The sequence below is a fragment of the Papio anubis genome, chromosome 19 (assembly GCF_008728515.1).
Source record: "Papio anubis isolate 15944 chromosome 19, Panubis1.0, whole genome shotgun sequence".
NCBI lineage: Eukaryota > Metazoa > Chordata > Mammalia > Primates > Cercopithecidae > Papio > Papio anubis.
The window spans coordinates 7,687,110-7,713,317 of NC_044994.1; the positions used below are offsets into that span (position 1 = coordinate 7,687,110).

At 42.9% G+C, this 26,208-nt stretch overlaps 1 protein-coding gene across 1 annotated transcript in view; it reads left to right on the forward strand.

The window, feature by feature from the left end:
- Window positions 1-21,851: 21,851 nt before the first annotated feature.
- EPB41L3 (erythrocyte membrane protein band 4.1 like 3) overlaps window positions 21,852-26,208 on the forward strand; it is a 236,963-nt gene continuing 232,606 nt past the window's right edge. Inside the window, exon 1 of the mRNA XM_031658720.1 lies at window positions 21,852-22,180. The gene's annotated coding sequence lies outside the window, so the exon portion shown is untranslated. The remainder of the gene's footprint in view (window positions 22,181-26,208) is intronic.

The following is a 26,208-nucleotide window of genomic DNA, read 5'->3' on the forward strand; positions in this document are numbered from 1 at the left end:
TCCCAATAACTTGTCTTTCATAATGCCAATCATACAATGAAAAATCACCAGATATGCAAAGAAGTAGGAAAATGTGACACTTAAAAGAAACAGCCAATAAAAACAGATGCCGAGGTGACCCAGATATTGCATCTACCAAACAGAGGTTTTTGAGCTGCTCAAGGAGGCAATGTGGTATCATCACATTTCAAGTCCCCTTAGGCATCACTAAGAGATTTCAGCCTTTGAGTGATAATATTGACATGAACAATAGTTACAACTTGCTGGGCACTCACACATATGGTCAAATGGTTTCCACCAAGAGTGCCAAAACCATTCCATAGGGAAAATAGTGCTTTCAACAAAAGGTATTGAGAAAACTGGATATCTATGTGCAAAAGGATAGAATTGGACCCTTACTTTATATAAAAATTAACCCAAAATGGGTTAAAGACCTAAATAAAAGAGCTAACACTATAAAACACTTAGAAGAAAACACAGGGGAAAAGCTTCATGACTTTGGATTTGGCAATGACTTCTTAAGATTTGATAGCAAAAGCACAAGCAAAAAAAGGAAAAATAGATAAATTGAGCTATATCAAAATTTAAAACTTCTATACATCAAACAATTCTCTCTGGCTATGAAAGGCCTAGATGGCACCTTCCTCCAAGAGAAGGCTGTTTTGCTTACACTGAATATCTGTTGTTCATGTAGCCACCTCGCCAATGATCTTAGCTACATCTTCTGGATAACTGGATGCAGCTTCTCTACCAGCACTTACGGCTTCACCCTGCACTTTTGTATTATGAAGATAACTTCTTTCCTTTAACCTCATGATTTAATCCCTGCTAGCTTTGGACTTTTCTTCTGCAGTTTTTTTACCTCTATCAGCATTCACAGAGTTATAGAGAGTTAAGGTCTTGATCTGGATTAGGCTTTGTCTTAAGAGAATGTTGTAGCTGGCTAGATCTAACCACACCACTAAACTTTCTCCCTATGAGCAATGAAGCCCTTTCCCTTTCATTTTCTTATCATGCATGTGTTCACTGGAGTAGCACTTACAATTTCCTTCAAGAACTTTCCCTTGCATCCACAACTTGGCTATTTGGCACAAGAGGCCTAGCTTTTGGCTTGTCTTGGCTTTTGACGTGCCTTCCTCAATATGCTTAAACATTTCTAGCTTTTCATTTAAATTGAGAGACACATGACTCTTTCTTTCAGTTGAACACTTAGAGGCCATTGTAGACTTATTAATTGGCCTAATGTTAATATTCATGTGTAAGGGAATAAGTAGGCCTGAGGAGACAGAGAGAGACCGTGGAACGGCTGGTGGTGGGGCAATCAGAACACACACATTTATTGATTAAGTTCAGTGTCTTATATGGATGCAGTTCATGACGCTCCAGAAACAATTCTAATAGTAATATCAAAGATCACTGACCACAGATCATCACAGCAGATGCAATAATAATTTAAAAATATGAAATATTGTGAGAATTACCAAAATGTGACACAATGATATGAGGTGAACACATGCTGTTGAAAATACAGCCTGATACACTTGTTTAAGCAAGTCAGGGTTGCCACAAACCTTTAATGTGTACAAAATGCAATATCTGCAAAGTGTAATAAAGCAATCTGAAATAAAACAAGATATGCCTGTATTATGTGTATTTTACTACAAATTTAAAATATTTTAAATAATTGTAAAAAAATCTGTCCTTCAGCATAAGCTTGGATTTGTAAACAAAATCTAAACATCAGAACACATTTTGTGTTTTACTCAAATGTACGAGTATCAATCATTGCTAAGGGAATCACTATAATTAAAATCCATTTGGCAGAAATGTCCAATCACCCACACTAAAGGATGGAGGAAGAAAGGGATTGGCTGCTTCTTAACTTGTTTCCACATGGCTAGAGAAAAAGTCTGAGATTACTTTTAATGACAGAACAAAGCTTTGTCATATCTCTTCTATGTGGAGGCACACAAAGTCTGCATGCATTTCTTTTTTATCCTGCTTTTCCATATGTAATAAATTGCAGCAAAGCTAAAATTAAGGAAGTAAAATACACTGTCTTCCCATTTCCCAACCATACCACCACCAAGATTTTTTCAGTTAATGGAGTGAGGAAGTTAACCTCAAAGCCAAGAATCTAAACCTAGGATCTACCTAGGAAGAAAAACGTAGGACTCTGTTTTCTACAACAGTGGTTTTCAAAGAGTGATCTCCAGACCAACAATGCTGGCATCACCGGGAATCTTATCAGAAACTGTGGGTGGGGCCCTCAATGTGTGTTTAAAGAAGTGGTGCTGAAGTTTGAGAACCTGATTAGTGTCAATGCCATTACCCCTCATGGCGTAAGAGCCTGTGAGGGAGGAGAAGGGCAGGAATTCAAAGTGGAAGCTTGGGTGAAAATTGAACATTTGCTTTTGAAGGAACGAAATGGGAAATACAAATAAATAAAAGTAACAGAAAATTAGGTTAATGAAAAGTTCTTATATATATATTTGTCTTTAAGGTTTGTTTTTAAAGAGCATCTCATTCAATTGATATTTATATTTTACTGCCGTTTTCATTAAAATAATTTTTATTCAAAAATTTAGAAATCTTTCTGAATACTATATTGATAAGCACTTTACAAATCACTTTAAGTGCATACTCCACTTAGTCCCCACAATAACAACATCAGGTGGACACTACTATTATTCCCATCTTACAAATGATAAAACAGGTTTCAGAGGTTAAAGTATCTGGTGCATGTCTATAGCTGAAAGAAGCGGTAAAGCTTGAATTCAAACTGCGTCTATTGACCCAGAGCCTCAGCCTGCCCAGCGTGGAGTGCTGCCTGTTGGGTAGACCACTCTAGACAATGAACTTGAGTATAGGGTTAGTCCCTAACCCAGAACCATCAGAGACTCATCTTGCACATTTACCACTTGAATATTAGGTTGGTGCAAAAATTATTGCGATTGTTGACATTGCTTTTAATGGCACAACTGCAATTACTTTTGCACCAATTTAACATAATCTGCTCCCGCCTTCTGTCTATTATTTCTACTGAAAATCCCTACCTCACACCTCCCGCTTCAACCCAGGCTTCTTTGTGCAGGCAAATTAGTTTTCCATAAATATAACTTTCAACCTGTCAGAGCCCAGTTCAAAACCTCCTAAATATCCACTCTTAGTCTTCATGTCCTCCACCTGTAGGGTCTCACCCTGTATTCATGAATTGAAACACCCTACTCCCTGCCCTGCTCCCTCTGACAACAAATCTGTATCTATTACTCCATTCTCAAGCACATTCCCTCCTCCCTAGACTGCTCAGTCCCTTTCCAGTCTCAGAAACATTCTGTTGCCACCAACCTCCAGTTTTTGGCTCCTGTTGTCTTCTGGACTGGGATATTCTCCCCTTTCCCACCCATTTCATTTCTGCCCCTCCTTGCCCTCCTTGCCTCTTGGCTGGAGCCCACATTGATCTATTTCTCCCCAGGCTCCTTCGGCTCTCACTGCCTGCTGCAGGGGTCTCTCAACTCTATTGAACAAGATCCTCACTGGCAAAACATTTATGTATGCCCATTTATAAACTATATGAATGTACTACCTAATGGATATTATAAATGCATACTTTAATGCGTCATGAAAATAGAAATTAAAAGATAAAAGGTAAACATGGGTGATTTTCGTATTTTCTTTCTTCATCTCAAAATACTATCTTTTATATTTTTATTTATTTATTTATTTTGAGACAGAGTCTCACTCTGTCACTCAGGCTGGAGTGCAGTGGCACAACCTCAGCTCGCTGCAGCCTCTGCCTCCTGGGTTCAAGCGATTCTTGTGCCTCAGCCTCCCAAGTAGCTGGGATCACAGGCATGAGCCACCAGACCCGGCTAATTTTTGTATTTTTAGTAGAGACGGGTTTCGTCATGTTGCTCAGGCTGGTCTCTAACTCCTGGCCTCTAGTGATCCACCAATCTCGGCCTCCCAAAGTGCTAGGTTTACAGGCATGAGCCACCATGCCCATCTTGAGGGCCCAGGGGTTCCTGAGTACAGTCCCCAGCCTCTGACCAAAGATTTGTTACTTCATCTTTTGCTGCCAGCTTTCACTGTTCAGCTTGTCATGTGTCCTTAGCTTATTTAAAAAAAAAAAAAATTGTTTGTCCTTAAGAGGAATGAACTCTGTTTCCAGTGACTAAAATGGAGTGCCATATAGTAGGTGCCCAATTCGTTACTGATACCATTCCATTGATGTCCATGGCACCCAGCTGGCAAGTGAAGCCTTCCAGGCTGTTGGCTATTGTTAGACCACAGCTCCTGGCCATTGTGCAAAACAGGATGGCACTAATTTCATCTAACTTCAAAGGAAAGTTAGGTAGTTAATACATCCAATGTCACTTGGCCAGTTCCTGCAAAACTAAGGTTTTCGAAAAGAATAGTCTGACGTACAGCCCATGAGAGAATAAAATATCTCACTAAGTCTTGGTGAGTTAAGAATACTGTGGTATTTTATTTTCTTCTCATCTTCCCTGCCTCTCTTTAACCCTGTTTAGATGTCTCTGGGTCACCTGGAAGTCAGATGGCATTCCCTGAAGCACCTAGTAAAGTGAAAGGTGACACTATGAACCCCGACCAGTATCTAACAAACAATATAACGTTTAAAAATCACTCTTTCCCTCTAACAAAAGTTTCAGCCGATCTTTGATCCGAATTACGACCTTGGTTGGGAAGCACAAGGAATCCTATTACTAAGGTGTGCTTTTCTTCCTTTGTCCTGAGTGTCATTTTCACATCTCTAAATGTACTCTTATGCTATTAAAGAGTCCTGAAACATGTCTCATTTCTTTCTGTTCTCCCCCTTGTGTTTTACACCTTTGTTAATGATCTGGGAGATGGAGAAAGTAGCACATAAGTGAAATTTGCCAGTGCTGACAAATTACAGTTGCAAAAGGTTCAAACAGAAGGAGGGAGGGAAGATGAGCAGGAAGTAAAAAGTCACACTATTCTTAATAAGTAATGAGAAAATGTCTAGCCGCTGCCATGAGTGACTCATCTGAAGCATTAACACCCTAACTTAGACATGCGATAATAACTGGCAGGGCAGACAAAACTCATCCGCAAGGCTTGTCTTCCAAATTTCTTGGTATAAAATGCCAGAGGGTTGCCCTGTTCCACTTTCAATGGAAGGCAGTGGATGCTTTCACTGACCTCTTGGTGAAAGAATGTTACCAACCAAGACTGTGGTTTTGCATATGATTTTGTAAAGCCGAGTCTGGCCAGAAAGGAGCCACTCTCCTGGGCCCTGGAGAACAAATTTTGGGATTATACAAACAGTGGGACCCCTCCCCGTTTACCCCCAGTCCACTCTCATGCTGAGCAGCACAGAGTCTGGCCATATCCGCAGACTTCTGCAGAACAATGGGGGTGATCTGAGGGTCAAGAGCAAGTTGAGGGCCAGGGTGGGGAGCAAAGTTGCAGGTGTTTCCCTTTCCCTTAGATTTCTGGAGGTCTGTGGAGGTGAAGAGTGAACAAAGCATCATCATGATCACCGTGTGTCTTTATTTTGTGCATATCTTCCCTGCTGTTGCGTGTTAAGCAATTGGCATGTGCAGAAACTATCATGTCTACTTCTGGCCATCACTGGGCAAGACAGTATTAGGATGCTATTCTGCAGAAGAGAAAGTAGTTCAGAGAGATAAAGTAATTTGATTACTTAATCCAGATTCACACAGTCAGTCAGTGGAAGGCCTGACAGCCTGACTTCTAAGCACAGCCTTTTCCCTTCCCTCTGCTATTTCTTGCCTGCATTATTGAGTACCAACTAATTTGTATGCGCTCAGTATAAATAAAGATCTATGCAACTTTACTTGCCCCCCACCATATGCTGGCCCAATTCCTCTAATTCCTAAACACAGCACCTCTTTCTTGAAGTTTTGTTGTTGTTGCTGTTATTGTAGTTTAGTTCCTTCTGGATCTTTGTGGCTTCTCTCTGAAATCTCCAGCAGCAAGCCACTCTGACTGCATTTTTCTGAAATGCCAACATCGTCCCCCCTACCACATCCCCTGCAGAATGATTATCCAAAGGAGGGAGGTTTTCTCCTTATTTTGATTGCATGTCAAACACAGGGTTCAAATACCCACAAAGTCCATTAACTAAACTTCAATGCAATGGTGGAAACAAGTTTAGTTCTATTTACAGTTTTATCTGCTATTTCTATACCACAATTTTTTAACTGTAGCTGAAGACTCTAGTCTTGACAGAGGACTAACTTTGTGAGATGTAGGCGGTGGGAAAAAATAGACAATCTAACTCCAAGAAAAGTATCTTGAAGGGAAAAAACTTCCTTTATCAAGCACCTTTGCCACCTACACTTCAAGTCAAGCAGAATGTTACCAAATATTGTTTCCTAAATATGTCCTTTAGATGCTGTGAAATAGTAATGTTTTAAAGAGTATTTTAAAAACCCTAAAAAATGAGGGTTTATTCTAGGAGAGTGGTTTTCAAAGTGTGGTCTTGGAAATGCTGGGCAGTGGCTGATACCTTTTCAGGGAATCTGCATAGTTAAAGCGATTTTCACAATAAAATTAAGACATCATTGCCTTTTTTCCTCTTATTCTCTTATGAGTAGACTATGAAGTTTTCAGACTCTACACGACATGTAATGATGTCATTGCTCTGACAGCTTGTATTTAGATATTTTTCACTTTCTTACATTTATTCTCTAATGTGATAAATACTGATATCCACATAAGCAGAAGTTCTTTGGGGTCCCCAGTAAAATTTAAAAAAAAAATACCGTAGGCTGGATGTCTTATACACAACAAATATTTCTTTCTTTCAGTTCTGGAGGCTGGAAAGTCCAAGACTAAGGTGCCAGCAGATTTGGCATCTGGTGAGGGCCTGTTTCTCATAGACGGCACCTTCTGTGTGTCCTCATATGGTGGAAGGGACAAACAAATTCGTTTAGGCCTCTTTTATAAGAGCATTAATCCCATTCATGAGGGCTTCTCTCCCATGACCTAATCGCCTCCCAAACTTCCCACCTACTAACAATATCAATTTGAGGGTTAGGATTTCAGCATGTGAATCTGAGGGGTACAAACATTCAGATTAGAGCAGAGTGTAAGAAGACCAGGAAAACAAAAAGTCTGAGAGCTGCTGCAGCAAAACATACTTACTCATTTGAACTTAGCCCCTCGTGAAATATTCAGGCAAAAGACAACATGTCACCAGGGTGGGGAGTGTGAAGGTAACAAGAAGGAATATAACCTGGGTTCCAGTATTCCCATAGACTGCTCTGAGCACATCAGGCTGGGGTTTGCACCTGGCCAGTTCTCTCTGCACACAGAGTAGCAAACCAAAGACAGGAAAACAAAAGAGCAATGGTCGATTCATGATTTGCACACTCATTCAGAGTTAACACTTAGCAAAACTGAGGGGATTCACATGGGAATTCAAAAGAAAATGGGTCTGCACACATGTTGGGTTTCCCGGTTCATTCGACCATACACAAGTACCTGGAGAGCCATCTAAGGCACATTGCACGAATCTGCAGTGTCTGTCTGTGCTCTTTGAAGAGTACAGAAAGGAAATCAGAGAAAAGAGGCAAGTATACCTGGCACTGACTCTTCTTTGCATCTGAATGAAAGATGTGGAGGCATGATGGCTTTACAGAGAGCCCACCTGTGCAATCTTGTCGAGGATGGCACTCCCAGAGCAGATAATTGAGCTCAGTCTCAAAGTTGTCTCATTACCTGTTATGCAAATGCAGTCTGATTGGTTATTCTGAGTGCAATCAAACATAACAATACACTTTTGGTGGTTAACGTTTGCACCCGAAGTTGCAATTATCTGATAAAATAAGAAATAGCACTGAGGTCCACTGCTTCAGAACTCTGGGACATGAAGAGAAGAATAGAGTGTCCACTTCTAAAGGTCAAGTTCTGCGATGACTATCTCCTGGTACTGATCAATGTCCTTAATACTAGCAGCTTTCTATAAAGCTCTCTGCTCCTAAGTAATAGTGAAAAACTCAAAATCATTCTAATTAGTCATCTCAGACAATATCAGAAAGTACTTTATGTGGAATAAAATTTCCAGCATCCAGTAATACCAAGTACTTCTGGTTAGCTGCGTGTTCTCATCAATCACTGCTGGAGGGAGAAAGGCACCCAAGGAGAAACAAAACAATAAAACACCTTAGCATAGTCCACGTTGCTGCTTAACTCAAAAAGTTTCAAGCAACAATTGCACAACAATGTAAATGTACTTAATGCCACTAGGCTGTATATCTAAAATGGGTAAGATGGTAAAGATGTATACTATGCCACAATAAAAAAGTAGGGGAGATTGCTCAAGCTGCAGTGAAGAAAACTACTCCAACTCTGCTCTCAGATGCCTAAATTAAGACAGCGATCAGGGTTAGGCAGGTAAAATGTGGCATACATTTGATATGGCCTGATCCCAGCTAACAGGAATCCATACTCGGGCAATAAAATGGAGATATACCTGTACTTCGAACAGAAGATTATTTTAATCGCTATATCTGCAGGTGTTGTAAAAACAATCAAATTATAAATGACAGACTTTTGCACCCTGGACTGCCCTCGATTTACTGAGGAGCTAACCTAACCTAACCCTTTGTAACAGTATTGCTTAGCTGCCCTGTTTGACTGCAACATTTGGTGCGGTTTTGTGGACTGCTTGGACTCATACTCAGACCTCAGTTTGTAGAGTCAGTATTTCAGCATTTAAGCCCTCGAGAAAAAAGATCTAAAAATCAGAACTATGGCTTTTGGGGTTTTTTTAAGGTAAAAATTATACTTTTTGAACAGCAAAATGTTCACAATACTTATTAAATGAAAATAATCAGGTTACCACACAGTACATACAGTAAGGTTTTATTTTTATATTTAAAAATATATACAAGAATAAGATTGTCAAAAATTTAAAACAGTAAATTTGACAGTGGGTGGAATAATCTGGGGATGGGGAGGTGGGAAGCTGTGGAAAAATATAAAGGCTTATTTTAAATAAAAACATGAAACTTAACAAATAGCAAATAAGTTGGCCTTTAATACAAAATAGTTCTATACAGCTAAATTTAGCCTTTGAAGGATAAACCAGCCAACAACTCAGGACATTAATTATATTCTAATCTTCTAACCAAAATAGGTATGCATTTGAGTCACTAAATTAAGGTGTAATTTTATATACAAAAGCCTTTTCAAACCTCAGTAAAGCAGGTAACTAAGTCATGCCCTACTCTGAGAGAAAGTGGAAACTATTGTTATAAAGCAGAGGTTAATTTTCTTCAATGTTCACTGTGAAGCCTACACACACATATATATACTTTTTTGTGATGGGGTCTCACTATGTTGCCCAGGCTGGTCTCAAACTTCAGGGCTCAAGGGATCCCCTGCCTCAGTCTCTCAAAGTGCTGGGATTACAGGTGTGAGCCACCACGCCCAGCCCATATGTACACATTTCATAAAAACAACAACAGTAACAACAATAAAAACAGAACAACTATCCAGGATATGATATACCTACATTTTAAAAATAGTCAACTATTTTGCCCAATTATAAAGTAAATAATCACACATCCAGATCATGGCCATTAGTATATTACTAGAGAAGCCATTCCAACACAACAAGCTACCTTGACCTAAGTGTCATAGTGGTTTATTCTAAATTTTGTGAACCAGAAAATAATAAATATGCTGTAATAAATGATGGACTAGTTACAGAAAATAATGACAAGAGATGCTTTTAGCTTAAAACGAGGCATTGTAACCATAAACAGCCAAGGTTTGAGTAGATACAAATGTTTTTTCACTATTCTTTCTATTGGTGTAATGGATTTATTCACTTAAAGAAAGAAGAGACCAAAAACACAGGTAGCCAATGTTAATTTAGTCATTTTTTTTCTGATGCCAGTAAAGAAGCTGGCAACTCTTTCATCGATTTTCTCTGTGGCAATGTTCCTAATAAATATATTTGGATGATGACAAAAATTTTATCTGAAAAAAGGAACAAAATAACTCTTCTCTCTTTGTTAATTATCAGAGATTTTTCAGGTCTTTCTTCTATTTTTCTACCAAAAGAAGTGTCAAATTTGGGATACTGTGGGAGCCGTCATTTTATGCCTGGACTGTGATGGAAAGGCAAAGAAAGTGTCAAAAAAAATTCCATTACTACTCTGAATTGATATTTTAAAAAGTACAAATCTGGCACTTTTGATGCTGTTTATCATATCTTTCTTGACAAAAAAATGTAATTCTTAACTAATTCTGTTAACCAGGAGGATTTTATTATTTTATCTATTATAATTATAATTATATAATACATTATAATTATATAATACATATCACTAATATGTATTATCTATTACTATGTATATATTAATATGTATAATATATATAATATATTAATATGTAATATTACTAATATGTATTATATATTACTATGTATATATATTACTATGTATAATATATATAATATATTAATATATAATATTACTAATATGTATTATATATTACTATGTATATATATTAATATGTATAACATATACATATATAATATGTATATATTATATATTAGTATGTAATATTACTAATATGTATTATATATAATACTAATAATATTACGTCTTGGGAGTAATATAAGTATAATAATACTAATATTAATACTAATACTAATAGTATTATATATAATACTAATATGTATTATATAATTTAAATCAAGGAATAATTATCCAAAATGAGGAACAAAATCTGTGACAAAAGAAGAATAAATTAATTCATTTTTTTCTAATAAAAAATATTTATTGATTGTAAGAATACCTTATAATGAAAACATTGTTTACCAGGTGCTCGAAATTGTCTTAGGTGCTTTACGTATATGTGGTAGGCAGTCCTTGCATTGTTATAAAGAAACACCTGAGACTGGGTAATTTATAAAGAAAAGCGATTTACTTGGCTCAGGGTTCTACAGGCTTTACAGGATGCACGGTGCTGGTGTCTTCTCAGCGTCCAGGGAGGCCTCAGGAAGCTATGATCACAGCGAAAGGTGAAGGGGTAGCAGGCAAAACGGGGGCAAGCAGGAACGAGAGAGAGGGTTGGGAGGAAGGACCGGATCTTGTGAGAACTCACTATCAGGAAGACAGCACCAAGCAGTCTTGGGGATCCGCCCCGATAATCCAAACACCTCCCACCAGGCCCCACCTCCAGCACTGCGGATTACAATTCAACGTGTGATTGGGCGGGACAAATATCCAAACTATATCAACACATTAACTAAGCGAAGCCTCAGAATTTTACACTGTGGAAGGGGTCTGTCACTATCTCCACTTGACAGAAAAGGAAATCTAATGGTATGGGTACCATAGTGACCCATTTCGGCTGATAAGGAAGTTGACTTACAGAGGGGTTGGTCACTTACCCCAGGTCAGAAAGACAGAGCTGGAACTCAATCCAGGCAGTCTCGCTCCAGAGCTGGTGTGATCGACCACAATGTGCCACCTCCTCTCCAGATGAGGGTCATCTACCTGCTGTAAATAAAGGGGAGAACAAATTCTCACTGTCTGTGTTCACAGATCTTGCAGTCAGCTCAGGGAATGTCATGAATCAGTCATTACTGAGTGACCAGCGCTGGGGTAGGAGAATATACAGGTTATGTGGAATTTAACTGAAATTGAGAGGTGCAAGGGGAGAGCCAGCTTCCCCTGAGGAGGTGAGTCAGCAATTGGGCTTGAGGAATAAAACAGGCCTTAGTAAAATGAAGAGATGGGAAAGCGGAATCCAGGCAGATAAAACAGCCTGTGAGAAGGCATGGGGTAGAAAAGAGCTCTTTGCAATCACAGAACTCAGAGTGAGGTCGCACTGGGGCCCGGAGAGGTGAGAGGAGATGAAGCTGCTAGGTAGGTAGGCGGCAGTCCCTGCCTGGGATCCACTGTGCATTTATGCATCGCATCTGCAGGGAATGGAAAGTCACTGAAATGTATCAAGCAAAAAAGGGACCCCTCTGGTTGGAATGCAGAGGACGAGACAGAAGGCAGCAAGGGTAGGGAATAGTCAGGAGGCCACTGATAGTCCAGGCAAGAGAAAACAAAGGTTTGGAAATTGCAGGACAGAAGAGGTGGGCATATTCAAGACATCATCTGAAGACAGATCTGGCCAAACCTGATAAGTCTCCAGGTGACTCAGGGCCCCACAGGAATCTATGCTATGTGCACATAAATACAGGTTTTAAAGTTGACACACTGGGAGAAATGTCCTTTTCTTACAGATTTTTAATTCTTGATTAGCTTTTAAAAATAAAATAAGCATTATCCTTTTTATTGATCAATGATGTGGGAAATATGAGAACACTAACAAGTTTACTTAGAATCTGATGACTGGGCTGGGCACAGTGGCTCACGCCTGTAATTCCAGTACTTTGGGAGGCTAAGGCGGGCGGATCACGAGGTCAGGAGATAGAGACCATCCTGGCTAACTCGGTGAAACCCCGTCTCTACTAAAAACACAAAAAATTAGCCGGGCGTGGTGGTGGGCGCCTGTAAGTCCCAGCTACTTGGGAGGCTGAGGCAGGAGTACGGCGTGAACCCGGGAGGCGGAGCTTGCAGTGAGGCGAGACCACGCCACTGGACTCCAGCCTGGGCAACAAAGTGAGACACCATCTCAAAAAAAAAAAGAATCTGATGACTGAACAATGCTCTGGGGCAAATTCTTCCCTTTAAAATGTCACTGATACACTATTTACTGAGGAAACGACTCATAATTTAGTATCTTACATTTCCAAAGAAACCCATCCTGTTTCCAAGATTCCTGTGTGGTGCCTGCGTGATACCTGTCTCAAATCCCTTTTCACAACATCTCGGGTCTGCCAGAGTCTTGCATGAGCCTCTTCCCCTGGGGACAATCCACCCCCCACAAACAACCGCATCAAGCCAGGTAAGACAAGATCATAAAAGTGAGGGTTAGGTCAGAGACGGAGACCGACAAGATCTAGGAGCCACACAGTCAAGATCATAGGATACTATCACTACAGACATTGGCTAGTCTTGCTTTGACCTGAAGTGACCCCAGCTGACTTCGTAAGAGTATTATAAAGGTGGATTAAAAGGGTAATAATTCAACCCATGGCTTATCCATTTTAGATCTATAAGATGACTGCTCAAGCAAAAAGCCCTTTGTCTGGCCACCGTCTTGATGAGCTTTGCTTCTTCTCTTTCTTCCCTAAACATAAAATTAGTTAAAGGGAACTCAAGTCTCTGCTACCACAAAACCTCAGGGACCACCAGCAAGGATAGAGTTCCTGAAATCAGTCAAAGTGAAGGGTTAACACTGCATAATCAGCTACTGTTAGATATCAGTGGGACCTGAATATATAGATACATGACTTTAAAATCCCAGACAATACAAGGGGGCCAGTGAGTGCCAGGACCCAGCCAATTGTTTGCCTAATACAAGATAGCTTTGTGCCTGTGGGGATTTATTTTCAGAAAAGACAGCCCTTTGGGTTAGCAGTGACCTTGCACCTAAATCCCAAGTGCAGTAAAGGATATGATCATCATCCATCACCTAACAAAACTGGAGGAGGCTCACACCAACAGAATCCAAGGTAATTGGAGAAAGTGGTTGCCTCCTGTAGAAACTGGGCTTCTGATCCTAGTTTCTAGCTGAATGAAAGATATTCAGTGATCTCTTTTAGGAAAAATTAAAATGAACTCAATCTCAGTAAATGAAATATGAGCTAAAATCATGGATTTTCATGACCAAAAGTGTGACTGTCATTTTAAAAGAGAAAAAGCGTAACTCAGATTAACATTCACTCCAGTTACCAGCATTGGCTTAAGGTGATACAGATGTCAACAGCTGACAACTTACATGTATCGGTCTCAGGTTGTATTTTGAGCATTTCTTGCTTTGTAAAATTTGACAAAGAATTCGCTTTTCAGATAATAAACTTCAGCTTACTGCTGAGGTTGCATGCGTTGCCCCAGATCAGAAAATAACCTCAGTGCTTTCGGTCTCCTAGAGTGCTCTTTTCACCGGCTGGCATGCGTCAAGCAAAGAACAAGGAAACATCAAGTGCTAAATCTTTACAGTGACTTTACGATCTGCAGTTATGTGGAAGGTTTATTGATCAGTCACTGCTGCTTGATATTTTGCTGCAAAGGGCAGAGCTTACTCTGGAACTTTCTGGTATCAGCAACTTGGTTACATTTTTATTTTAATTTAGAGACAATTTCAAAGCAACCACTCTGGGGCTAGTTCACGCCATGTCAAACGTAACACGTTCTGGAGTACGGTGACATCACTGAGAGCTCAGCTGTTTTAAAAAAAAATAGGACTTCACTTAGGGAGAAAGCAGGATTGTAGGATCTAGAGAAGGAAAAGGAGGAGGAAGAGGTGGAAGAGGAGGAGAGGCTTCACATTTGAGAGCACTTTAAAACTTCTGTCATTGCTCACCGTAGGTAGCCTCATGAGGAGGACGATTGTGAACTTCACAGTTTTCAAAGTCCTTTCACCAAATTATTTCATTTAATCCTACCTATTCCATAAGATACTCGTTGCCATTCCCAACTCACATAAGGGAATTGAGATTCAGAGAGATTAGGCGGAGATCGCACAGCTAATAAAGCAACAGCACGAGGCAAGAACTTAGGAGACATTTCAAGAAATCTTAGGTTTATTTGACTTTTTGCTTAACATTCACACTTTTCAGTGCCAGAATAACGGCATCGGGAGGAAGCGATTTATGCTGCAAGTGTCAGTCTCCAGTTTGTGGACGGGTAGGCATTGGACACCAGCAATGAGCTTTGCCAGTCATTGTGTTAGCAATGATGGCTCCTTTGAGAAAACATGGAAAGGTCTTCCTTGCAAAAGATCCTTAATGCATAAACCAGATAGCTATTTTTGCAGAATCCAAAATTCATTTTGAAAGCTACACACTGTGAGATAAATTTAAAAGAAATAACTCTTTCCAACCACCTCAACATTCCATTAAGGATGTGCTGAAAACCTTTAAAAGTTAGAATACCTAAAATCTTTATCAGAGCTATATTTTTTCATTCAATTCATTGAGCTTCATTGAAATGTCCCAAATATCTATCTATATATTTGGAGGGATTTATAGAAAATAAAATAACAACTTTTGCACTTGCAAATATAAGTATCTTATGTATTGTCACTAAGCACTGTCATTAAATAATTGTAAGACTGGCCTCAGTGAAACTTGCTTTCTAAACAGTTTTCAAATGTGCACTCAGAGTCTTCCAAAGTATGGAGAATGAGGTACATTAAAAATGTGATGACTAATCGATGGTGAAAATTTGTCCATTTCATTTTACATAAATGTTTTCTGAGGACTTATGGCTTATAAAGGACCGAGTTGGACCTAGGTCTTTAATAATAAAAGAAGAGGCTTTATTTCCCTTGTGAACTGAGTGGCTGCCTTAAAAAAAAGAAGAAGGTACTAGATTTAAAATTTCCTGAGCCCCTCTAGTGAGTTATTTCTGCTTCTATTTTCTGCTTCTATTTTCATAAGAGAAAAATATGTCTAAAACCTGTGAACAGAATAGATGATTTTAGAGACTATGCTTGGAAATATTTCTAGGACTTTTAATTTTAATGCCTAATGGTACGTAATTTGGTCTGACAAGTGGTTAATTGATGCCTGATAGCCCCTGTTTCCAGATTACTTACTCTAGTTCATAATCATCAAACACAATGAAGCTCAATGAGCTGAATGAAATGTGTTTTATTCTGTCTTTACATTTTGTGTAGCCTTTTACTATAATCTGCCTTTAATGTGTGTGCAGAATTCCTTTCTGTGAAATCTTTCAGGTTAACACCATTTGGCCTCAGACCCTCAAGTCACATTGGCAACCGCTTAGCATGGGTATATGTATAGTTACTACTAAAAACATTTGTGTATTTTTGTAATTTCATCCATTAATTTAACCAACATTTACTGAGGGTCTATTATATATCGGGCTCTGCAGTAGGCACTGTGGAGTCAGCAGTAAACAAAATGGGCCAAACTCTCCTTTTTCATGGAGTTTATAATCAAGGCAGGGGGACAGGGAGGCTGCAGACTATAACTGGATCAAGACAATATATGGTATGGTAGACTGTGATACATGCTATAGAGAAAAGCCAAGCAGGTGAGAGAGAGAAGGTAAATCGGAAGGAGGGAGTGCAATGCTAAAGATGGTGCCCAGACAAGACTTCACTGAAAAAGACACGTTTGAGCAAAGACTTAAATGTGGTGAGGAAGGGAGATATGAGGCTACATGGGGAAGAAAGTCCGAGGTAGAAGGAAGGGTAAGAAAGTCCGAGGTAGAAGGAAGGGTAGGAAAGCCAGCGTGCTGAGGAGGGGACAGGTGAAGAGCAGTAGAAGACAAGGTGAAAGAGGTAGATCGTTTAGGATCTTCTCATGTGAAGAGCAAGGAAGTGAAATGTGGCATATTTTGAAAGTACTATTAAGGTTACTGGAGTGACAATTGTCTTTAGGAAAATAAGAAAGGGGTGGTGCTGGGGATCAGTTAGGTGGCTATTACAAAAGTCCAGACAAGGCCGGGCACAGTGACTCATGCCTGTAATCCCAGCACTTTGGGAGGCAGAGGTGGGTGGATCACCTGAGGTCAGGAGTTCGAGACTATCCTGGCCAACATGGTGAAACCCTGTCTCTACTAAAAATACAAAAATTATCCAGGTGCAGTGGTGGGTGCCTGTAATCCCAGCTACTAGGGAGGCTGTAGCAGGAGAGTCTCTTGAACCTGGGAAGCAAAGGCTGCAGTGAGCCGAGATTTCACCATTGCGCTTCAGCCCAAGTGACAGAGTGAGACCCTGTCTCAACAAACAAACAAACAAACAAAAAAAACAAACAAAAAAAGTCCAGACAAGAGGTGATGTTGGCCAGAGCCAGGGAAGTCATGGTGGAGATGGTAGAAAGGGTTGAATTCAGGACCTATCTGAAGGTAGAGCAAACAGAATTTGCTATAGATTGGATACAGGATGTGAGAGAAAGAATATTATGGAGGATAATTTCAGGATTTTGACCTGAACAACTGCAAGGGCAGCAAAGTCATTTTACTGAGTGCGTGTGGTCAGAAGCTGAGGAGGCAGCAGCAGAACCAGGGGCCAAGGAGACACGTCGCAGAGGCTGTGGTGGAGCCAAAAGCCTAGGGGCAGGAGGATCAAAGGTGCAGCAATTGGGGCAAGAATGAGGAGGTAGCTGATGTCATCAGAGATTGTTATGTAAGTCCAGATGGAGCAAATAAGTCAATATACTCAAGATAATGGGAGTCAGGTTTCTCTCTGTTAGAGAAGAGATTTACAAATATAGAAAGGAGAAAGGCTAAAAAGAATCCTGATGTGTTGGCTTGGAATGGAAGGTATTGATGTGAATCCACAATGCAGAGATAGTTATAGAGATATAGAGGTACATATATATTTATAGATGGATATAGATACAGATATCCACACATATAGTAACAAACATAAATGTGTGTGTGTGGTTGGGTGTGACCCTGTATCATTTATTTCCTGTGTCCACCGAAAGGGCCTAAAAGTCTGACACCCCAGTAGTAGTAACCAACCACGGGCCCAGATCTGGTGTGTAAATGCCATCCTCCACTGGGAGGAACCAGGCCTCTTTGGAGAGTGGGCTGATTTCAGGGCAGGGGCAGGGACAGTACAAAATGAACCTGGAACATCTTGATGTGCCAGAAAATTAGCGGTTGCTCAAAGAACAACAGGAATATGTCAGAGGGACCCAAGAGCCAGCTTGAGGAGATACTTACTTGCAAAATCTGGGACAATTTGGGTATCAAAATAAATAATGAAAGTAATGGAATGCAACCCATAGAACAGACTAGAAGACCATAAGCCTAGACTAAAATAAGTAAATAAGTGCAGGGAAGGCCAAGATGTTCTTTATGGAAGGATGCCAACTAATAAATGCCAAAAAACAAAGGTGCAAATGGAAAATTGCCATTTGGCAGCCATCACAGTGGTGGTTGATTTAGGCAGGTGTTATCAGTGCCCGCCAATACTAGCTGAGTGAAGGTTCAATGTGAACAGAATATGGGCGTAACCTCAGAGCATATTCTGCAAAATACTTATTAATTACAAATGGGAAAATGGTGACTTTATAATGGAGAATCCCGGTATCCACTAATCCAGATGTTAAAAGTTAACATCATAGTGGTGGTTCTGTTAAACTGATACCACGTGCCTTCTAATGTCATGCACTCTCAGGGGTAAAGTGTAATTTCTTTGATGTTCTTGACAAGGATGTATGGCCTGGATCAGATATGAAGAAACAGCTGATGTACCCAAGTTGAGCAACAGTTTACAGAATGAAAGGTATATGTTTTTAAAGCCATCAAGGTCATGAAAGTTGGGGAAAAACTGAAAAATTGTAGCAGATTAATGGAGAATAACAGGACATGTCAACTAAATGTAATACATGATCCTATGCTGGATTCTGGACGAGAAAGCAAAACAGACATTCAGGGGAAAGTTGAGAAAATTTGAATAGATTCTATGGATTTGTAGATGGTGTTATCTCAATGTTTTATTATGCTTATGTAAGAGAGAATCCTCGTTTGGGAGAAATACATACGCTGAAGTACTTAAGGGCAATGGAACAGCATGTTTGTACCTGCTCTTAACTGATTCAGAAAAAAAAATATTAATCATGAGTATCTATCTAGCTAGCTATATCTAGACGTATATCAAATATAAAACAATAAAACTTGGGAAAACTAGGAGAGACAGATATTGAATTTCTTCACATCATTTTCCCCTATTTTTTTAAGTTGAAATTATTTCCAAATATTTTTTTAAATGGACCTCATTAGTTATTTAGTCAAATCTTCTCCTTTTACAGAAAAGAAAACATTAAAGAGCAAAACTAGGATTCCTCCACAAAGTTATGCAGAAACAGTAACATATGAAGATGCATGAGTTTTAGTTCTCAGGAAACTCGATAAATATCAAGAGTGTGATTTGCCCATTCAAAAGCTACACTGACAGCAGCACGTTGAACTGACGTATTTTGCTAGGACGACTGGGCTGAAGCAGCGTGTTTATATTTTAAGGAGGTCAGAGGCAATTTGGAGGGTAAGAGATGAGGAAAGATTGTGCAAGCAGATCATGTGAGGAGAGACCAAAGGGACAGGGCATGTTTAGCCTCAACAAAAGAGGTCATGCAGAGCATCTGTCATTTGTTTTAAACAATTTGGAATGCTTTCTTGTGAAATAGGGTTTACACATTTGGAGGACCACCACGGATAGAAACAGAACCAATGGGTAAAAAGGGGAGTGAGACACATTCTACCTTCAACTATGGAAAATGAAATTCCATAGTTTCATAGTTGACTATGTTCAACTATGAAATAGAAGACTATTCAGGGGTAATGAGACTTTCTTTTTTATTCTTTTTCTCTTTTTTTGGTAGAGGATGGGGGGCAAGGGTGGGGTGAGGTCTCACTTTCTTGCTCAGGCTGGTCTCTTGCTCAGGATGGGCTCAAGTAATCCTCCCACCTCAGCCTCCCAAAGTGCTGTGAGCCATGGCACCTGACTTGAAGGTAATGAGATTCTTATCACAGGGAATGCACAGGCAAGAGGGGCATTTGATGAAAATAGTCTAGTGGTAACAAGTGTTGGAAGTGATAGGTGACCTTTAAGCCCTTTTTAAACACAGTTTATAATAGTAGCGACTATTTATTGAATGCTTACTGTACGTTAAACACTGCAGATCTGCATTATCTCAGTCAGTCCTTACCACAGCTCAATCAGGTGGACACCCTTATTTTCTTTCCGCATATAAAGAAAATGTTTACATAAACTGTCCCATATGCAAATCCAGCAAAACACACACAGGTGTTGGAGAAGCCGTTCCAGGTCTCAGCTTCTACACTGACTGCCTTCACATTCTCTTTTGTCTTCTCCTTCAGAATCTTCAGCCACAAGGGCTCCAGTGTCTACTGATTTCTCCTACCGTCAATAGACTCTCCCATTTTCTCTCCAATCCTTTCTCATTCCTCCCTCTTTCCTACATCATACTTTCTCATTCACGCCAGTCTTCAAGCTCTGTCTCTAATACGAAGGAACATGGTTTTCCTGAGGAAGAACTTTTCATCACTTCTATACTTGGCATAGCACTCCCAGAAAGAAATCCATCTTGTCAAGTCGTGCCTCACCTGGCTATCAACATAACAGACACATAACTAGTTTAATAGTCACTAGTATTCCCATTACCCACCCTTCTGCCCCTATTTTTTTTTTTTAGCTATTCCTCCAGTTATTGAGTCAATCTGGACTTAAACTTGAGCAAGCCACACCTTAATTCTACTCATTGTTTTACCCAATTCAGTTCAAAGAGCTATTCATAAGCAAACATTTAACCTGGGGTATTGAAATGTCTTACTGTGAATGCTTTGCCACTAGACTGCTGTCTTCAGGAGTTTCAAGAGCAAAGGTGAGAACTAGTTTGCTTCTTTTGAGAGTGGCCAGAGTAAGCACTTGGCTGCAGGGAAAAAAGTTTGCTTTTAATTTCCAAAGTGGACCCAAGATGATAGGGTCTCATGGAACAAAATCTTTGCTTTGATGCAAGGAACCAGTGCTATGCAGCAGTCTTCCAAGTTACTTACCAACAGTTGACAGGGTGTGGCTTCTTGACTGGTGCCAAGTGTTTCCAATATGCCCTTGTGTAGCGCCACCTCTGACTTCCTATAGAAAGCCTCTTTCCTCTGCCTCAGCCTGCTGAGGATTCCACAAAACACAGCTAGATGTGAGCTGCATGTGCACACTCCAGTCTCATTTAACAATGCAACACCTGCACTCTCAAAACCTAGACATTTCCCTAATGGGCTATAAAATGTGCTATTTGGGCAGTTAATTTCAAAATGTTATTAAACTAATAGGCACTTGGCAATGTACCTCTTTCACATAGATACACCCAAGAGTCAGACGTTTCTGGTTGATTGGATGGCTTTCCAGACTTGTGATTGTCATATTTTATAGCTTTTCCTCCTCCAGAACGCTTTACCAAATCCGTTTTCCAGAAAGCACGCCTCCAGGAGCTACTAGGAGGCAGAGTGAGTGAAGACTGGCCTGAGTGCCCAGGGATAGACTGTGCAGTGAACTCTTGTCCAGGTCTTTGGGGTAGAGGTGGAAGGAAAAGAAAGATAATGTTCCCTTTGTTTACTTAGAAGGTCCAAGAGTTGTAGAAAGCACAGGTCTCGTTTTTAGTGTGCACGGGCATACATTCTCATGGCCTGGACTCACAGGCCACAGAATCAAGCAAACACGCATGTGACATACTGAGCCTTCAGGCCTGGAAACCCCGTGGGCACCAGTGGGGATGGCTTTGCAGGCGCTGGAACTGCAGGATCCGCCGCTGCAGGGGTGCAGGCTGGGTGAGAAAAGGGTGCAAGCTGGGTCTACACTGCTCTTCATATTTTGGCGCTTCATGTGAAGTTGGATGATGCTTAAATGAAACAGCCCCCAAGCCACTTTCTGGCCTACATCCCCAGACCGCCGCTGTGAAGTTAACTCTTTTCAGAGATTGCAAAAATTTAATACCAGCAAAAGAAACCAAGTTACCAGGTCCCCTTAAGGCACACGAAAGGACATTTATCATAGCCTCTCCTTTCCCTCCAGTCCCTAGCTACACAAAATTGTGTGTGTGTGTGTAATTCTTTTCCCTGCTTGCAGAGACTGCTGGCTATAAAGCCCAGGGAGGCCTGTAAGGAGACCCACACTTTGCGAGCGCGCGGCTCGAAGGCGGGCTCAGGGCGGGGCAGAGCGCCGGGACCGCCCGGGCGCCGGGCGCAGCCAACGAGAGGACCGGGAGGGCGGGCCGGCGAGGGCTGAGCGGCGCGGGCTGTCACAGGCGCCCGAAGCGCGCTGCAGGTGGCAACTTGGAGGTGCCGCCACCGCAGCTGCGGGAGGAGCCCGGGTCTGGCGGCTCCTTCCAGCCTCCAGGAGCTCTTTCCCGCCGCCGAGCCCGAGACGAGACTGGACCTCGGAGAATTCGCAAGAAAGAGCCCCTGCGGAGGGACCTGTGAGCAGCCCTACCTCACTCTGCCCTTGCGCTACTTTTTTTCTCCAAGGAAGGTTGTGCCCGCGGGCTGCCAACAAGCTCCGGGAGGGGCCCCAAAGGAAGGCTTCGGTGACCCAGGTGAGCGCCTTTCCCTTCCAGTGCCCCATCCTTCTTGGCAGTCGGGCGTAGGCCGGGAGCGCCGCCTAGCCCCGTGGGTAGGGGCGCGGGTGCGGGCCGCCTGCCCTTGGCTCGAGGTCGACGGGGGAGAAAGCTAGGAATGGGGCGAGGCTGGCCCGACCGGGGGCTGCCGGGCCGGGTCCGCCCGGAAGCGGCAGGGACTCTCGGACGGGCACCTGGAGACTAGAGACGAGCAGAGCGGTGCTTTGAGGCGGACAGAGGGCTTGCGCCCGGTTTAAGCTGGCCGGGATCTACCGCCTGCGCTCTGTGCTGGAGCCGCCGTGGGAGCCGAGCGCGGCGCCTCTGAGAACCCCAGAGCTAGTGCGCGGGGCCCGGCGAGCGCACCAGTCTTCGGTCCCTCGGAGCCCAAGGCCCTGGAGGACGTCATTCCTCTCCGCTCGGGCAACTCCTCCTCCGCCCCGTCTTGCCTCCACCCCTCCGCGCCCGCCGTTTAGCCTATTCCGAGACTCCGTGCTTTTTGCCAGCGCGCGCAGTGGTTGCTGCTGTCACTCCCCTCCCCGCCCTCGCAGGAGTTGGAGCGACCTGGGGTCTGGCTCCCCGGCCCCGGCCGCCTAGTTGTGGGCTGGACGCGAGTGGGGCTGGCCAGTTCTTTGCGAGGAGGGCAGGAGTGAGCGCGGGCTCTCTCTCTAGTGCTCCTTCCGAATCCGTCCCCGCCCCCCCGCTGCAGCTCGAACCGCTAGCCCAGAGAGCGGAGTGTCAGAAGCCAGATCTTGTTAGCTCTGGGGAAACTAGGAAGCCTGGGAAGGTGCGAACCTCGCCGATGAGGCCAGAGCCTCCGCCCCCATCTCAGTGTTTCTGCCCCTGCTTTCCTGCTTTCAAGTGGACAGTGGCTCTGACCTCCGCATTCCTGCTTGTGGCGTGGGGGGCGCTAGCGGCAGTGTGTGTGTGTGTGTGGTTTGTAAGGATGAGCGAATGCAATCCTCCGGGAGGCAGAGGCGCAGGAGCCCGTTCCCCCAGCCCGGCAGAGCCGCAGGGACCGCCACCCCTCGCCGCCAGCGGCGCGCAGCTGCAACCCGGCAACTCCGCGCTGCCGGTTTCTCTCCTCCCGCTCCAGCTCCCAGTCCCCACCCCCCCCACCAACGCGGCATCCCAGGATTAAAATCATCTGGCCAAAGGGTGCGGGTGGGGGATCGAGGTGCTCCCGAGGCGAATGAGGCTGTTTCTCAAAATCCTGGGAGCGCCCCTCGCCCGGCGTTGCATCTTCCGGTGGCTGGGCTGTAAGGACCGGCGGTGGAGGCTTGGCGGAGGCGGGCCCGCGCTCCAGAGAGGCCGTCATGTCACCCGAGAAGCCGACGCTGGGGGCTGCTGAACCTCCGAACTCCCTTTGACGCGTCCTGCTCGGAGCCGGGGAGCTCCTGGCTGGCCGGGGGAGCGCCGCGCGGGAGGTGGGGTGGCCTGGCCAGTGCTGCGGGAGGGCGCCCCGGGCGCGTCGGGGGCTGCGTGGGGGGCGGGCTGGAGAGCGCGCGGGGAGCTGCGGCGGGCTTGGGGCACCCGAGTGGCGCTGGAAGTTGAGCCGGGGTCCGCAGGGCTTGGTGACCGCCCTGGCGCCGCCGCTGCGGATTCGGGAACAGCGGCCACGCGGCGCGTTCGGCCGCCCCCTCGGCCCGCCCGCCGCGGCTTTCGCTTTCCTTCTGCAGAAGTGAAGCCGCCGCCTGGGCTCCCTCCGGCTGGCGACCTTTGCGCCAGAAAAGCCTGAGGTGCTGGAGGCGAAATCCTCCCGGGAGCAAAGGGCGGCGTCCACAAGACAAGGAAAGGGAAGACGCCGGGCTCCCGGTAGCGCAGTCGCGGGAGGGCGGCGCTGAGCGCCAAGGATCCCCGAGGCGAGGCGAGGCGAGGCGGACCCAACCCAGCCGGGAGGTGCTGCCCTCGCCCTTGGCGCTCTCTCACAGGGAGCTGGTGGACCCCCCGTCCCCGCCAGTCCGTAACTCCCGTGTAATTCCCTCTGAAGTGCATTGGGTTAAGACTGGGCCGGGAGAGGGCTGGAAGCCACTAAATGAATGAAAGTAGAAACGGTGGTGAATCCCAAATCTAACTATGGTTTAAATCTAAATTCCACGTGATTAGAAACAGATTGTAACCCGGTAGAGCAGGGTCTATGTGGGAGCTCCTATATCGCATTCAAATAATGGCAGTTACTGAGGGACACCGCAAGACTTGCCCCTCCCAGGCTGTAATTGTGCTGCTTTGGGGAGTGGGGGTGGGGTGGGCTCCAGTGTGCCCGTATCATTACACATAATCTAGAACGAGGAAAGAGTGAAGTTCAGGTCGGTTCTGAAATGACCTTGGGAGTCTCCGTCTTCACTTTCCCTTACTTGCGTAGGCAGTTCCCAGTTGGATCAGTTACAGTTCAGACTTAGTGACACCAAGGGGTCAAAGAGCCTCCCTTGTAACATTAGATAATAGTCTTCTTAGAATGTGTGGTAACCATAGGAAAACATTCTCAGTACTGAAGAGCAGAGGTATAAAACCGAAAGTTTGCAAGTAGGCTATGACCTCTCAATCCCAATAATGGAAATACAGCTCTTAGTGGAATGTAAGTTATTGAGGGCAGGGTTCTTTCTCAATCTTTTATTCCCAGAGTCTGGCACTTAGTAGGTGTTCAACAAACATTTGTGTAGAGCAGGGCCTATAATTAAAGACATTGCCCTGAAAAGACATTTAATAATTTTTAGGTCAATCATTATTAAAATCAGAATATTAAACTAATTATATATCCCAAAGAGTTTAAAAATATAACTAAACCATGCACACTGGTCCTCATGAGTTATGTTTTTAAACTCTTTGGGATTGGTGAAATCACTTCAAATAAGAAGGCACTTAAGATATTGGAAGTTTAGAAGTTATAGAGTGGTAGAGTTGTATGGTTAAAGTCCCTTTTTAACAGTCTCTGGTTGAATACCTATAGAAACTGGGATCTCAGTACTTTCAGAAGTGTTTGATTCCATTTTAGAGAAATTTTGTATTTAAATGTAAGGAACACAGGGATGAACATGCCATGGTTCACGTCTGCCCACATGAAACTCACATTCTAGTTGCTAGGCCAAAAAGGAGGGAAGCATTATGATTTTGATGCTATTGTGTAGATACATGAGAAAGTTAAGGGATCTCAGCAAAGTGACCTCACACTTTGAACAGAAACAGCAAGGGAACTTCATGGAGGATGGGTCCTGTGGTCTGAATTTGAAGAGAAGTTCTCCTGGAGCACTGCATAAACAGACTAATGAGAAGTCCGCGGAAAGTCGGCCTGCATAGCTCTTCCTCCCTTCCAGTTCCACCTTCTGAGCTGTAACACCCCGCCTTCTCTCTCTTCTACACACCCACCATTATTCTATTTAAGAGCAGTTTCCGTGTCTCTCTATTTCTTCTTTTCTCCAGGCCAAAGAGCCAGAGATTCTTCATGCTACCTCCAATCCCAGATTACCCATTCTCACAATACACTGAACATTGGCATGCTTTCTTCTTGAGGAGTTAGGGAGGGAGAAACAAAATCTCAAGCAGGGCATGATTTTTGTAGGATTTTAACTGAGGGCAAGTTGGCTGTGAAAGGTTTATTAAAAAAGATCCAGGGAGTGGGATGAGTCACAGTCCACTCTGGGCAACTATTTCCTTATCTGTAAGGAGAATAATAATTTTCACCTACCACACTGTGAGAATTAATTTGTGACTTCAGAGTTATCTGAGTTACTTGAAAGCAAAGTGTGAGACCTAGCACATGGGAACATAAAATTTTCCAGGTCAGAGCTGGTTAATCAAGAATAGCAAGAAGCACTATTAGTAAGGAAATATGACTTTCATTGGAGAACTGCTAAAGAGGCTAGAGATTTTAAAAGGTATTGAAACCCGCTATTTATAATAAAGACTAAAAAAAAAATATAGCTGTTAGAAAATGTTTATAATTCATCATTTTGTCAGGGAATAGAGAAAACTGGAATGTAATACTCAAGTAGTCACCAGATCACTGAAGAGAT